General features: G+C 34.2%; 1 protein-coding gene across 1 annotated transcript in view; it reads right to left on the reverse strand.

Moving 5' to 3' along the window:
• The window catches only part of CAP2 (cyclase associated actin cytoskeleton regulatory protein 2), a 201,747-nt gene that overhangs the window by 174,341 nt on the left and 12,276 nt on the right, over positions 1 to 15,130 (reverse strand). The window lies entirely within an intron of this gene.

Here is a 15,130-nt window from a genome sequence, read left to right on the forward strand (position 1 = left end):
GGCACAGATAGAACACTGGTCCTGGAGTCAGTGGTACCTGAGTTCAAATCTGGCCTCAGACACTTAATAATTACCTAGCTGTGTGGCCTTGGCCAAACCACTTAAGCCTATTACCTTGCAAAAACTAAAAAAACCAAACAAACAAACATAATATAATACTTATGACTGCTACTGCTATTGTTGTTATTATTTCCTATATTGATATCAAAAGTATAGAAATTCAAAGTTGGGAGGGAAATGGGAATTCATTGAGTCTTTTTCCTGTTTAACAGATGAGGAAAACTATGCCCAGAGAAGTTAAGAGACCAGCCAGAGATCATAGAGGTAGTGAATGAGTGTCAGAACTGGCACAAGCCTTTTGTTTCTTACCCACTGACTACATCATGTATATTGATACTTTTATTGTGACTGTTAAGCAGAAATTTGCTCCAAGTTTTCTTTCTTAATTTGTACTATCTAATCTAGGAATAACATATATTTCTTTCTCCTGTAAATGCTGAAAAGAAATTTAAAAAAAAATGAGCTAAATAAGATCTATTCTGTTAAAAAAAACTGCCTCAGGGCAGCTAGGTGGCACAGTGAATAGAGAACCATCCCTGAACTCAGACACTTAATAATTACCTATTTGTGTGACCTTGGGCAAGTCACTTAATCCCACTGCCTTGTCAAAAAAAACCCTCAATTTTTTTTTATGTATGAACTGTTTAGTCCCCACCTCTCATCAAGTCTATTATCTTTTTGAAGTTCTAGGATAGTAGTGTCAAACTCAAATGGAAATGAATCCTTTCTGGTCACATACTGACTTAGACAACCACAAATTTACTTTATATTTTATTTTTTAATTTATTTTACTAAATATTTCCCTATTACATTTTAATCTGGTTTAGGTAATACTCAGGAGTTTTATAGATGGCTGCTTGTTTGACACCTATTCCTAGACAACTCTAAGGCTAGAAATTGTAGTGGAGAAGTAATAGTTTCCTTATCTGGAATTTTTCCATACCATTGAATCATAGGTCTCATCCCTATTCCTATCTCCAATCCCTGAAAATGTTTAGTTCAATAAGACAGGAATTATTTACATTTCTTTCAAGTGTAGCTTCTCATTATGGATAAAAGATATGACCACCTTAAAGGTATTTCATCAATTTATGAAAAAGCACAATGATCTTGACTAAACTATTATTTCCAAACTAAATAAAGACAAAAGATTATTTTCAGTACAGCTAATAATCATAGTCCTACATGTATTAGGGAAAAAAAACTGTTCTTCATCAGACTATGGCAAAACAGATCAGTGAAAGTCACACAAACAAAACCTTTGTTCACCTCTTATTTAAAAATAGTCAGACATCTAGCTCAGGAGTCACAAATATTTTGTCTTGCTAATTGATAAGGAGTGCATTCATGTTGTTTCCAATAAATCATTCTATTAAGTGTAAATCCTCAAGAGACACCAAACCAGCTGGTAATCCTCAAGTTTAATAAGCTGCATTAAACCAAGCAGCCAATAGAAACTGGAGCTAATATAATAATTGTACTTACAGGACCTATTAGTTGTGGAACATTTAGAATGCAAATAGAAGCAAATGTCTCCAAGGACTGATCTTTTTTTTTAATGTATTATTAAGACTGCATATATATTCTTCCTCTTGCTAAAATTTTTTAAATAACTGGTAAATAATGAATCTTTTGATTTAAAATATTCACAAGGGTCAATTTATTTTATTTTTTGTAATGCTGTTGATTTTAAAGCAAAAACTGATTTATAATCAGGATAGGTTAGAAAAATTTGAGCACAACTGAAGATAAATTGAGGATCTAGTTGACCAAGAATTTTAAGGAAAAAGATTAGGTCTTAGATATTCATCTAAAATGTTTTAAATACCCCTAAAATTTAAAGAATGGACAAGGTGGGGACCCTCAAATGCTGAACAATTATTTCAATAAGGAAGCCTTGGGGAATCAAACAAATCTGTGGAATTAGGTCACTGCCCAGAAAACATTAAGAACAGCTCTATCTCAACCAAAAACTGGAATTGTATGAGAATGCTTCTCACCTTTCAGAATATAAAAACTGCCCTTCACAAATGGTGTAATGCAAAATTATCAAATACATTACCCACAGCCCACACGCTGTTCACAACAATACTTAATGGTGCAAGAGAACCAGAATAAAAAGCAACTGAGAAATATTTAATATAAATTAAATGATAATAAAACATGGAAAATATTTGTCAATATGAGGCCTTCAGGAATCTTTATGTATGGTTTAGTGGCCCTTTTTTCAATTTGTGTTTGAGACTATAGGTGCAAAGACTCATTCTGAACCAAATGAGGCATTTCTTTGCTGTACAGACTAATGGAATCAAAATTTCATATGCAATAGATTTTAAAAATACTTTTTATTTCTTCCAGGAACTAAGTCACACAAGCTCTTCTCTCAAATTTTTAGTCCATTGATCTTACATTCCCATTTAGTTCAGCTACTATGATCACAATTTATCACTGCCATTTTAAAAGCAATGTTAAGCTTATGAAACACACATACGACTTTGTTCCTTCTTGAGCAAGAGCCAGATGGTAATCAGATATGAATGGTGGATATCACTATCTATTTTGAAAAGTTCTCTACTCTGCAAATGTGGTAGTGAGGCTTTCAAAATATGGGCCAGTGCAGATTGCATTGCTGAAATTAGAATCTTATCCCAGGAGCATTCAAAATTAGAAAGTTCCCTCGTCTATTCTTTCCCTTTACACGTCAGAGCATTTGCTTCTGTCTCATTCGGAAAATATATTTTTTTAAAGAGGAACATAATTGAATCCTTGATGTAAACTTTATGAAAGGGAAATGGGTATCTGTGGGCAGGTGAAAACCATTGGAGAAATGACTAAGGCTCTCCTAATCTTTTAATAGTTGCCCATCTGTTTGCAGTTGCCTGAACTCCATTGCTTAACCTGCCAAATGCTGAAAAAAGCTAGCTCTTGTCAGGGGGGAAACCTTTAATTTTTATAGGAAGAATACCTCCCCCTCCCTTTTACTCTCCCCCTCCCCCTCCAGCCAACAACCACAAAATGTCAGACTTCCACAGAAGCTTATATTGCCAGCTGTTTGGGGAACACTTGTTTCATCTCATGTTTAGGACTGCTTGGTATGTTGGAACCCTAGACAGTCACACTGTTATGCTCTCACTATCTTTAATAGAAACTCTCTGTGTAAAAAACATGACAAGATCTATAAACAAGACTAGGGTGGAGAAACAGGCAAGTTATCCAAGTGAGGACTATAATCCTCTGAAATTTGAGGGGCCTCTAGAAACTAAGATGTTTCTATAGGAATATGATGGTAGTTATGTAGCTGTCTCTTCCTGTGGGGTCAAAAATGTACAGTCAATTCTACACCAGGGTTGGAGATGCCCTTTAGTTCAGAGTACAGAAGAGCAGCTGTACCCATAGGAAGCCAAAAATGTATCCCACAGGGAGACATTCATACAGATGGAAGGATATACTAATCTTACAGAAAGGAACTGTATGCTCAGTATGATCATGACTGGAGTCAACATCTGTTTTTTCCTGTGGTTATTAGATTTACTTAAGGGTTAGAAGGTCATTAGCCCATTCTCTCTCATTTTATTTAAGAGGAAATGATGACTAGAAAGGTCAAGTGACCTTTCCAAAGTCACACAGGTAAAAAGTAGCAAAACTACTTATGGGTACTCTGTTGCCACTGACTCCCAAATTCTCTTCCCCTATTTATTCAGACTTAGTGCTTGCATAACCCCAATGAATGAGGAGAAAACTGTATCAAGCCTTGTATCAGTTTATAGAAATCTTCCCACATTTCTCTGAATTGATATTTGCTGTTTCTTACTATACAATGCTGATTCATTATATTCATATAATATAGCATCTAAATTAATTCCCCAACTGATGGTCACTCACTTTGTTTTCAGTTCTTTGCTACTGCAGAGTGTTCTAAATATCCTGGCATCTAACAGACTCTCCATCCCCCTTATCTTCCTTGTAATATATATACACACTAATGCAATTAATGATGGTGGTGGGAGTGAGCAATGGGTATGAACACTTGTCCCATTAGAAGTGACTGTTCCCTGTTTTGATTCATCTTTGCCAATTTTCAAATTGTGAAATGAAATCCCATTTTAATTTTCTTGCAGGGTTTTTGTTTAAATATTTATCAATGAAATTGGTCTGTAGTTCTCTTTTACTATTTGATCTTTCCCTGGTTGGGGTATCTTTAACAAATATGACTCATAAAAGGACTTCTGTAGAATACATTTGTGTCTCTATTTGAGAATAGTTTTTTTCTTGGCCAAAGGCTATCTTTTTCTTTTTATCCTGGTTCAGATCAATTTATTCTTTCTTAAATTTAATGCTTCCTTCCTTCTGACTCCTTCTGAGTCTTGAATAAAGAACTCTGCAATCTCTGTTCTGTCTTGATTTCTGACCCTATACCATTCCCTTATGGATGAGTTAAAATCTTTTGCTACTGAAGCAAAGCTCTCTTTTAACTCTATTTTGGACATGAATATAATCCTTTATATATCAAATTACTTCAGGATAAATGGAAAAAAAGATAAAACTATATAGTTTGTAATTACATGCTTGATTCTACTCTATCCTCATTATCTAAAGACTAAAGCATACTATTAGTCATAAAATCACTTAGCTTTAAATGTAATGATACTGATAATGACCATATTGAACATGTCCTCCAGACCCTTTGTCAGCTGGGGCCACAGGGAGTTGTGGATTCAGCGTTTGGGGGTGAAGGGGAGAGAGAGACAGACAGAAAAAGAGAGGGAGAGATCATAAGAAGGGCACACATAGGCAGTAAGGACAATGAAGTCATAGTCAAATAGCAACAATTGAAAATTGAATTAAAGTAGTATCATCCAAGCAGGTGATTGAAAGTTTAGTTTATATAGAAAAAGAAGAGACCACAGTGCCAGAAATAAGGATTGAAGGAGCTTTCTCCTCCAATTTGAGAAGCTTGATATCATTGATTTAGACTTCTTGTCCAAATAAAAACAAATTTCAAAGTAAGGCCTCCTAGAAGTCTACAGAAGGGCATGAATGGAAGAACCTGGTTTGAGAGAAAACTGGAAGCAGGGTGCTAGATAGTTCTCAATATCTCTTTGTGTAACCTGGCTTCTAAGTTTGGGATATTTTGTATGCTGCTGTATTTGCAGAAGGAGTAATTCCTAATTCTTGGAAAGAATGCTGAGGTGATGCCTACCTAGTAGGGGACTAGAGTCAGTATAAGAGCTTCTTGGGAGAAAGAAACATGGTTGCAGAGACTCTGCAGGAAAGATGTGTGAAGGGAAAAAAACCTTTGAAACTTACAGACACAAGGAGGAGAAGACTCATTAATCTGCCCCCGATTTTTAAGTTTGCCTTACTAGAGACTTTAAAGGGAGAGCTTTCCCTTGTACAAGATTGTTCCCTCTCTTGGTTTGAGGTGAAGTCTTATCTCATTCTCAGATAAAGAATTCTTTCACTCATATGTGTGTGTGTGTGTGTGTATTTGTTTTGTTATATTTTAATCTATATACATACCTTCTACAATTTCTGTTTGCTTGGATGACTTACTCACAATTCATTATTTCTGATAGTATTTTATGTTACCAGTGAAGAGGCTAAGGCTATCTTTCCTTTTAAAAGTCAACAAATAAGCAGAACTCCTTCTGAATCCACCAAATCATATTCCTAGACCAGAGATATTTAAAGTATATTAGACACAAATCACTATAGAGGCAGCAAACTAGAGTGAAAGGAATGCTAACTGTGTGAAACTGATCCACATCTCTGTGAGACTCAGATAACAACTTAGTTCTTAAAAACTACATTTTTTACTCACATCCATAGGGGGGAGTTTTCACAACTAGATTTCCCTACAATGGGGGAATTTCAGATCTTTTCTCTTAGTCCCATAAATGTGGAAAAGAAAAAGATAACTCCAACTTTTCACTCATCAATTATATATTTTTATTGATACAATCCACATATCCTGCTTACATTTCTTCCCCTCTTACACTCTTCTAAACTCTTTTAAATCTCATTCATCATTAGATTGAAACTATACTCGCTGAAGTTTCTAATGATGTCTTAGTTGCCAAATCAAATGGCCTTTCCCAATTATGATTTTTCTTGATTTATCTGCAGTAGTTAACATTGTTGAACATTCTTTTTTTCTGGAAACTTTCTCCTCTCTAGGCTGTTGTGACTATTCTGTCTAGATATCTGTCTGATTGCTCCTTGTACCATTTATTGGTTATTCACCCATTGGGTCCATTGTCAGTGATGTCCCTATAGGATCTGTCCTGAGCCCCCTTACTTTTTTGGACTATAATGTCTGACCTGGTGATCTCATCAGCTCCCATGACTTAAATGATCATTTCTATGTAGATGATTGTCAGATTTATCTAACTACTCTACCCCTACTCTATCTTTTGAGCTTCAGTCACACTTCTCAAACTACCCTTTGGGCATCTCAAACTGGATGTCCTAGAGATGTTTCAATGAGTTCAAATCAGAACTCATTCTCTTTTCCCCAAACCCTAATCCTTTCTGAACTTCTATATGGCATCATCATTCTCCTGGTCATCTAGGTCAGTATCAAACCCAAATATAATTAGCCCTTCCACTTTATGGGTAGTAAAGCTGCTCCCCATCTGGAAAATATGCATAAATTCTTTTGGCCCCCCCTTCATGCTAGAGAAGAAGTCTGAATTATCATGATATCAAAAGATCAAATATATTGATATTATAAAATACTATCCCTTTATTTTATGCATTTCTGAGTTTCTGAACTTTTTCTGTATCATCTAGTGGCCTTTGAGTATTATCTGCAGCTTCTACAAAACTCCCGTAAAATTCCTACTTACTTTCCTATGCCAACCTACAATATATAGAAACCCCATAGGGAAAGTCACAATGTTGAAGACATAATAATGGCAGTACCAAATCCATGGAGACAACATATTAACTTAGAAAACCACAAATTAACATTTTTTGGTTATATTGTATTTCTGTTTATTTTGTTAAATCCATACCAATTACATTTTAATCTTTTGAAATAGTGAGTTTAATATCTCTTAACCAGGTTTGTAACCTCAGGGTCATCTTTAATTCTTCCCTCTCCTACACTCTAAGTATCCAATTTATCACCAAATCTTATTCTTTCTACCTATAAAACCTTTCTCATGCACATCTTTTCCCTACTCATATAGCCATAACCAGGGTTCAGGCTTTCATTAGCTTTTACTTGAACTACTGCAATAGCCTTCTAACTAGTCCTGACTCCCCTCCATCAGTCACCCAGCTGTCTGGACAACTGTTCAACAGTCATCCATTTCACATCATGACTTTCCCTGTTGTAGTTTCAATACATCAAAGGTCAGTGCAAGAAATTAAATGGGGGATTTGGGAAGGAGTTTTGCAGAAGCTTTTGATGATACATGAAGGTCAGCAGATGACACAAGAAAAAATTTAGAAACTCAGAAATGCATAAAATACATGTATAGTATAATGTCAACATCTTTTATATTTTAATACCATAATAATTCAGATTTCTCTGATGTAAAGGGAGGACCAAAAAATTTAAGGTATATTTTGCAGATTCCAGAAGCATTGTATCCTCACCCCTGAAATGTGGAAGAGATAACTGTAAAGTTTAAGTCAAATTATGTCAGCCTCTGCTCAGTAAACTACAGTGGCTCCTTATAAACTTTAGGATCAGAAAGTAAACTCTCTTTGGAATTTAAAGCTTTTTACAATCTGACCTTTTTTTACTTTTTAAAAAAAGTTTACTTACACCTTACCTTCTCCCATACATTCCATGATCCAACCTTCCTATCCTACTTTATATTCCTTACATATGACCCTTCATTTCCCAATCCTGGACCAGAGTGGTTATCGCCCTCCATTCTCTTGCCTCTATCTTAGTTTTTCTCATTTCTATACAAATTGAACTCAAAGATCACCTTCTGAAGGAGGGCTTCTCTGGTCCCCTGAGCAGCTAATGCTTTCCCTTTCATATCATCCTTCATCTACTCTGCACTTATCTGGTATGTATACTTTGTCTTCTCTTTTAGAACACATGCTCCCTAAGTGCCTTTCTGGTATCCCCAGTACTTATTATAGTATATAGAATATAGAAAGTGCTTAATAAGTCTGTTTACTACAACTATTCTACTGCTTTTCATGTATTAATCTATTATATTAAAAGTCACAAAATTTCTTAATCAATTGAAAATGTACTAGTTATTATTTAAAATGAAAATTATGGGGAAAAATAAAATATAAAAACTATGGAGGGTCACAGGAGAATTAGGAAGTTGTTTTAGGCAAGTCTAGCCTCAAAATAACTAGGAGAGGTGATTATTTAGCCTGTTCCATTGCTTTCAAAACTGACTGTACTTAAAGAATCTCAGAGAACTGTCTTTTTTCTTCTAACTCTTCAGAAAAAGGGATCCTCAAAGTTCCTTTATAATGTTTTGTGGCACCTCACAACAGTTATTTTCTAAATCTCTAAGATGTTCCCTCATTATATCTTCCCTGAATACAAAGAAAGCATACACTATGCTTTGGGAATAGGACAATTTTCCAGTATATTTGACCAATTTAAATAGCTAGCCATGTATAATTTAAATCAAAACACTTGAATTCTTTTAACCCTCCATTTTATTTGAACCAGCTGTACTATTTCTAAAAAAATTCCACCACTTCCCAGAAGAGCATGCAAAGATATTTTTTTTTTCTGGCTTCTAGGTAATAGCTATTACAAAACTTAAATTTCAAGTAATTAATTTTTAAAAATCATTTTAGCCCCAAGCATCCCACTGTTTTCTCAATGTTTTACAAATAATTCCTTTAATTCTTCCCTTCCCACTCTGAAAAAAGGGCAACAAAATAATCCTCTTGGAAATAGCAGGGGAAAAAAATTCCCTTTTCTTCTCTGTCATACTCTCTACACAGGCAGATTTATACCCAAAGGGGAACTGTTCATTTTGAGTCAGGGGCCCCTGTGGCCTTCAGTTAATTCAGCTTTCAATTTGGCTTTTCTTTTTTTGTGATTAGTAAACTGACAAGAGGGGGCAAGGAGACAAAATTCAGAAGTTCCTCTCAAAATAGAACTTCTGCCAATATATCATATTTAGAGTCTATTCAAATTTATATTTAACTATATATTGCTTAGGATTCTGTGATTTTTTTTGTGCAAACATTTATTATTTCTCCAGAATGATTGCAATATTAATAGCTGACCTTTATGTAGTGTTTTAATTTTCATAATGCTTTATATGCTTATAAAACATATAATCTGCATGACAACCCTGTATTGCAGGTATCATCACTCCCCATTTAACAGACTTGAAACCCTGAGGAAGGGAAGTTAAATGACTTATCCAAGGTCACACAGCTCATAAATAATAGAGGGAAGATTTGAACCTGGGATTTCTTAAATTCAAGTCTAGTCACTAGTCACTGCACCACCCCACCTCTCTAAAATTTCCCAGTGATTGGGGCTACGTTTTCTATTTCATTATATTCTTCATAGTATTCAGGACAGTATCTTCCACAAAACAGAACCTTTTCTTTTAAGCCCCATCTCACAGCTACTATCCCAAGGCACACTCTATCTTAAATTCAGACTGCATTCTTCCTCAGGATTGTTCATCTTTCCTCTCCTAAAACCCTTCAGATCTTTTCCTTTTCTTAAAATAATTACATTCTCTAGAAAAATGAACTGATGGGCTCAGCAATATTTGGATCTTTTATTGCTACTTTCCCTGTATAATTTCACACTTTTTTTTAAAGTACATAGTATTTGCAAAGTACCTAACTCCAACGTCATCCAAGTATCTTGGAAACAGTTTCTAATTATTCCACAAAGTCCTAAAACAATTCTGTGGAGGGAGGCCAACTATTATGATACAGTAATGTATTTTAGGAAGATAGAAGACTCATAAACAGAGAGATTAAGTTACTTTGGTAACAGTTTGTTACAAAATGTGCACTTAAAAGCACCATCTCTTGCTTTTCTCCATTTTTACAAGTGGTTCTCCTTATATGGACTGTACTCCCTTTCTTTTTCTGTCATATGGACTTCCCAGATTCCTCCAAAGTTTTTTTTTCTGATTCCATTCAGTTTTTGCATTCTCCACCTCTCCCTCTAGAAATTACTTTTTATTTAATTGACTTGTGTTCATATTCTATACCCTAAATAGAATATAAATTCTTGGAGGGCAGAGACTATTTCATTTACAATTCCCTCCCCTACACATTTACTATTGTGACTTGAATATAGTAGGTGCTTAATAAATATTTGCTGCACTGATTTGACTGGATTGGATTCCTTACTCCTCATATCAAGTTCTCTTCTCTTACCAGGGATGCATAAAGAAAATTGGGGAGAGGCTTAGATCCTGATAGTCAGTAACAAACATCATAGATTCAACAAGGGAAACTAAACATCAAGAATAAAGCATGAATGAGAGAAGGGAAATGGAAGATATCCTAGACTCAACAAAATAAGGAACTGGTTAAGAAATTTCTACATATGTTTTCTGCACAACAGAGATACAAAAAAATATCCTGTAGCCTATGTATTTTTATCTTTGTGGTTTCTAGTCTTAGTAATATAAAAAATAGGTATTCCATCTCTGCAACCTGCCCATTTGTGAGGGCACTCCTAGCCCTTACAGCTTCTCTGGGGAATAAGGTTAAATATTCAAACATTAAAACTATTAATATAAGCTTATTAATGTCAATCCATTGAACTGAAAAGTCAAAAAGACCTTCCCAGTAACTTGAGCTCATATCAGAGTCAAAAAAGGCAATTTGAAACTCAATTTAAAAGTTTCATATTTCATATATATATATATATATATATATAAACTAATTTAAATGTGGATACTTTTAATGTGTTATCTCTATCCAACAATAATTTGACATACTATTGGAGAAGTCAGTAGTTTTACTACTGAAATACACACAAATTATTATTCTCACTACAAATAGAAACAGAAGACAAAGTGAAGTTCATATGTTCTCCTAGGAGAACAGGATAAAGAAATTATCAGTGAGTCCAGACGCAATAAGAAATGGTATTTAATGGGACATTTGGTCATCTCATCTTCTAGGTACTTATGATAAATATAAGCTAACAGAAAACTATGAAGATAATTTATTTACCAACATCTGTTGTAGATTAATAAATAAAGCAATTCTATTAAATGCTAGGCTGAACAGAAGATAGACTGACAGCCCTGAAGTCCAGAGGACTCGTGGTTCAAATTCCAACTCAGACACTTAACTTGCTGTGTGACCTTGGGCAAGTCACTTAACTCTGCTTCAATTCCCCATTTATTAAATGAACTGAAAAAGGAAATGGCAAACTACTCCATGACTTTTGCCAAGAAAAATCTCAAATGAGGTCACACAGAGTTGGATATGACTGAAAATTATTGAACATAATAATTAAGTTCTTGGCAAGAGTCTCCAAACTAAATCATCATATAACTTCATACTCAGTGACTTCAAGTCAAAAGCAGTTATAAAAGAAGAATCATTCAACTTTTTTAGGTCTTCATTTCTTTATCTGCACCTTTTAGCTCTAGACCTATTATCATGATTCTATGGCAAAAACCTGTAGGAAAATATGGTTCAGGATCAGTAAAGGAAAGAGGCCACATACTTGTAGGCTACACAGAAACCTAACATCTACTTATTATGAAAATTTTCTTCAAAAATGAATTTGGAAAATAGTAGCCATATTGTACCTTGAATATAATTTTTAAAAATGAATTGGTCTATAACTACATAGCTAGGAAACAACTGGTTTCCAGATATAGAAATCATTGCAGTATCAATCAAAAGAGTATGGTTTGATTATCTATTGAGTAGAGCAAGGTCAAAGTAAATATCAACTCAAAGAAAGGTTAATGATGAAAAGAAGACAAAGGTATAATGATAATAGCATCTCCAATCTGAAATTTTTAGGCAAGTTATTGATTCTGAAAAATGAGAAATGGACAAAAGTAGTTACCAATTTTATCATTATTTCTTAGAGAAGTTTAATAAATGGAAACAAGTGTCAATCTGAAGTTAACCAAAAGAGATTAGCAACTACTTTAGATCAATATAATACCTAAGGTAAACACTAGGGTAGAGTGTAAATTAAAATGACTGAGGAGTATATTATTTCATAAAAGAGCAAAAAAAAACCAATTGAGCAGAAAACCAATCTGTAGACAGTGTTGGAATGAAATTCATCTCAATCTCCTTTGAGGTGTTCTGTAGATGAAACCAGAAGGAAAACACTGAAAATACTTAAGAAATAGAAAAGAATCTGTCAGATGTTTATAATGATCTAATATAAGTTTTGAGAATTCAATTACTCTATTAAGGTTTTGCCAGGTAAAGTGGCAACAGCAGATACAAAGTTGGGAAGAGAGGTGTATCTAATCAAATATACATACAGAAGAAACCCATGCCAGAGTTGTCATAATTTTAAAAGATACTTAAGTGTTGATTTCAAAAATGTTTAAAAAATATGATTTTTAAAATATATATTTTATTGATATCTTTTTTAATTAACAGGAATTTGTATTTTTTGTTTGTACTTTAAAAAAAGATGAATGAGAGAAATAGAATTAGAGTTAAAACAATGAAATGATGAAAATCATCAGCAGGTATACTCATATGCCTACTTTCTCATCTTTATAAAATTTTTGTGAGAATGACATATGCACATATCGGGTAGATGATAAAAATGGAGTAAAGAATAGGAAAGTTTTTGTAGATAATTTTCCAAAGCAGATCACAAACTACAGAATCACAAATGTATAGAGAACAGAAAGCTGATTATGATCTATTGTTTACAGCAGAGTAACACATAGGATTAAAGGCTGATCTCAAGCAAGGGCTCTCTCATGCGTTTGTAAAACTATACAAGTTTATGTGACAGGATAAAACTAGGAGACACATGCTCATTGAAGGTCATGAAATATATCTTGTAGAGAGTTTAGAAAGTCTTTATGATGAGGTTCTCCAAAACCTTCTTAGTGAAATTCATAATCATTTCAATAAAAAAACATAAAAAGGCATATTTCTCACATTATGACATTGAATGGACAATGCATTAAATGGAAAAAAATTGAGATTTTTTCCCCCAATGTATTCATGATGGAGTCTCAGAATTTATTATTGTGAAAAAATAGGGTTGGATCATATTTCAAGTTTTGTGCATGGGTATCAATGATCTTAAGGTGTTCAGTGACACAATATTCCATATCTTTGATATCAATATTATCATGGTAATACTATATGATTATCTGGATCATGAAATGCAATGATTATTTAATGATAACAATTATCAGGGATTCAAAGGGCAGTGGAAGACACATGGACACTGCTGCAGCATGTTATTACTAATGACTTGAATTCAAGAAGTAGTGTAAAGGACATCATCAAGAATCTATATGCTTGGAAAATGAGGTAGGTTGTTCATGAAGTGAGATTGAGAGACAAATCTTATGCTACACTGATGCACTCAAGACATAAGGACCAGAGAAAGACCTCTAGTTCATTGGGTAGTTCTATATGAAAATTTTATATTAAAAGAAATGGACAAGAATAATACAGGATAGGAAGACATGAGGATGTGGAATGATTTATGAACCACTGGAATGAGTACCCACATTGAACTATCTATGCATCTAAGTAAGCTCCTTGTGTAACTGTCTTAATTTGACATTCTCCATACAATTTCTTGGGTAGAATAAGTGATGATAGTAAGAATAACATTTATTCGACACTTCTATATCTGTGATTTCATTGATACTTCCTGTTCTGATGTAGATTATGAGGAATATGGCAGTGTTTAGCTTCCACAAGAACGTGAAGGGAGATTGTGAGTCTACAATACAAAGATTAGGGTCTGCCTGTATTGGTGTTTATTGGGCAAGAATGTGAGTGTAAGACAAAAGATTTAGCCTCAATCCAAAATCTGAGATTAGATCAGGTCTGTCCCACCTAGTTCTGAATTAACCTAAGGTCTGCATGAGGGTACTCAAGGAGATTACTGTTCCCTCCCCAGTGCTCATTAGTAAGGCTGGGGCAAATGTATCAAAAACAGAGACCCCAGCCAATGACAGGCAGGAAGGGGGAGGTACAAGCCTTTCAGAATGCACAGGTATCAGTGATCTTAAGGTGTTCAGTGACACAATATTCCATATCTTTGATATCAATATTATCATGGTAATACTATATAATTATCTGAATCATGAAATGCAATGATTATATAAGAATCACAATTATCAGGGACTCAAAGGGCAGTGGAGGACCCATGGACATTGCTGCAGCATGTTATTACTAATGACTTGAATTCAAGAAGTAGTGTAAAGGACATATAAAAGCTAGCATTTTGGTGATTCTGCACCCCTCTTTCCTTTAGAGAGAGGTGATCCTTTTATTAAGATGTCTTAATAAAAGCCATTTTAATCACTAAGGACTAAGTATTTATGACTTTTTTAAAAAGCCTTCATGAATTTCTGTGGCCAAGATAAAACAACACATATTGATTGATCCTCTGGTTATGAATTTCTCCATATTTAGCTTAGATGGTCCTTGAGCAGTCAATCAATCAATAAAAATCTATTAAGTACCAACTATGTGCCTGTCACTATGCTAAATGCTAGGGATACAAAATGAGGCAAAAGGCAGTCCCTGCCCTCAAGGAGCTTACAATAGAAATAGAAAGGAAACAAGTAAATAAATACATTATGTTCAAATAGTAAATAATTAAAAGAGGAAAGACACTAGAACTAGGAGGAGTTGGGAAAAACTTCTTGTAGAAAATGAGATTTTATTTGGGATTTAAAGGAAGCAGGGAGGTGCCAGGGTGGCACTTTTGTGGAAGAGTAATGAAAATAAGAATAAGATTTCACATTTACAAAATACTTTAAACAAAATACAAAATACTTCACAATTCACAAAATTTGTTGCTCGCAATATTCCAGTGGAATGGTTAAGACAAGCACTGCTATCTCTAGTTTCCAGGAAAGAAAATAAAGCCCTGAGATATTAAGTGATCACTCTAGTAATA

This window comes from Macrotis lagotis, chromosome X (assembly GCF_037893015.1).
Source record: "Macrotis lagotis isolate mMagLag1 chromosome X, bilby.v1.9.chrom.fasta, whole genome shotgun sequence".
Taxonomy (NCBI): Eukaryota; Metazoa; Chordata; class Mammalia; order Peramelemorphia; family Peramelidae; genus Macrotis; species Macrotis lagotis.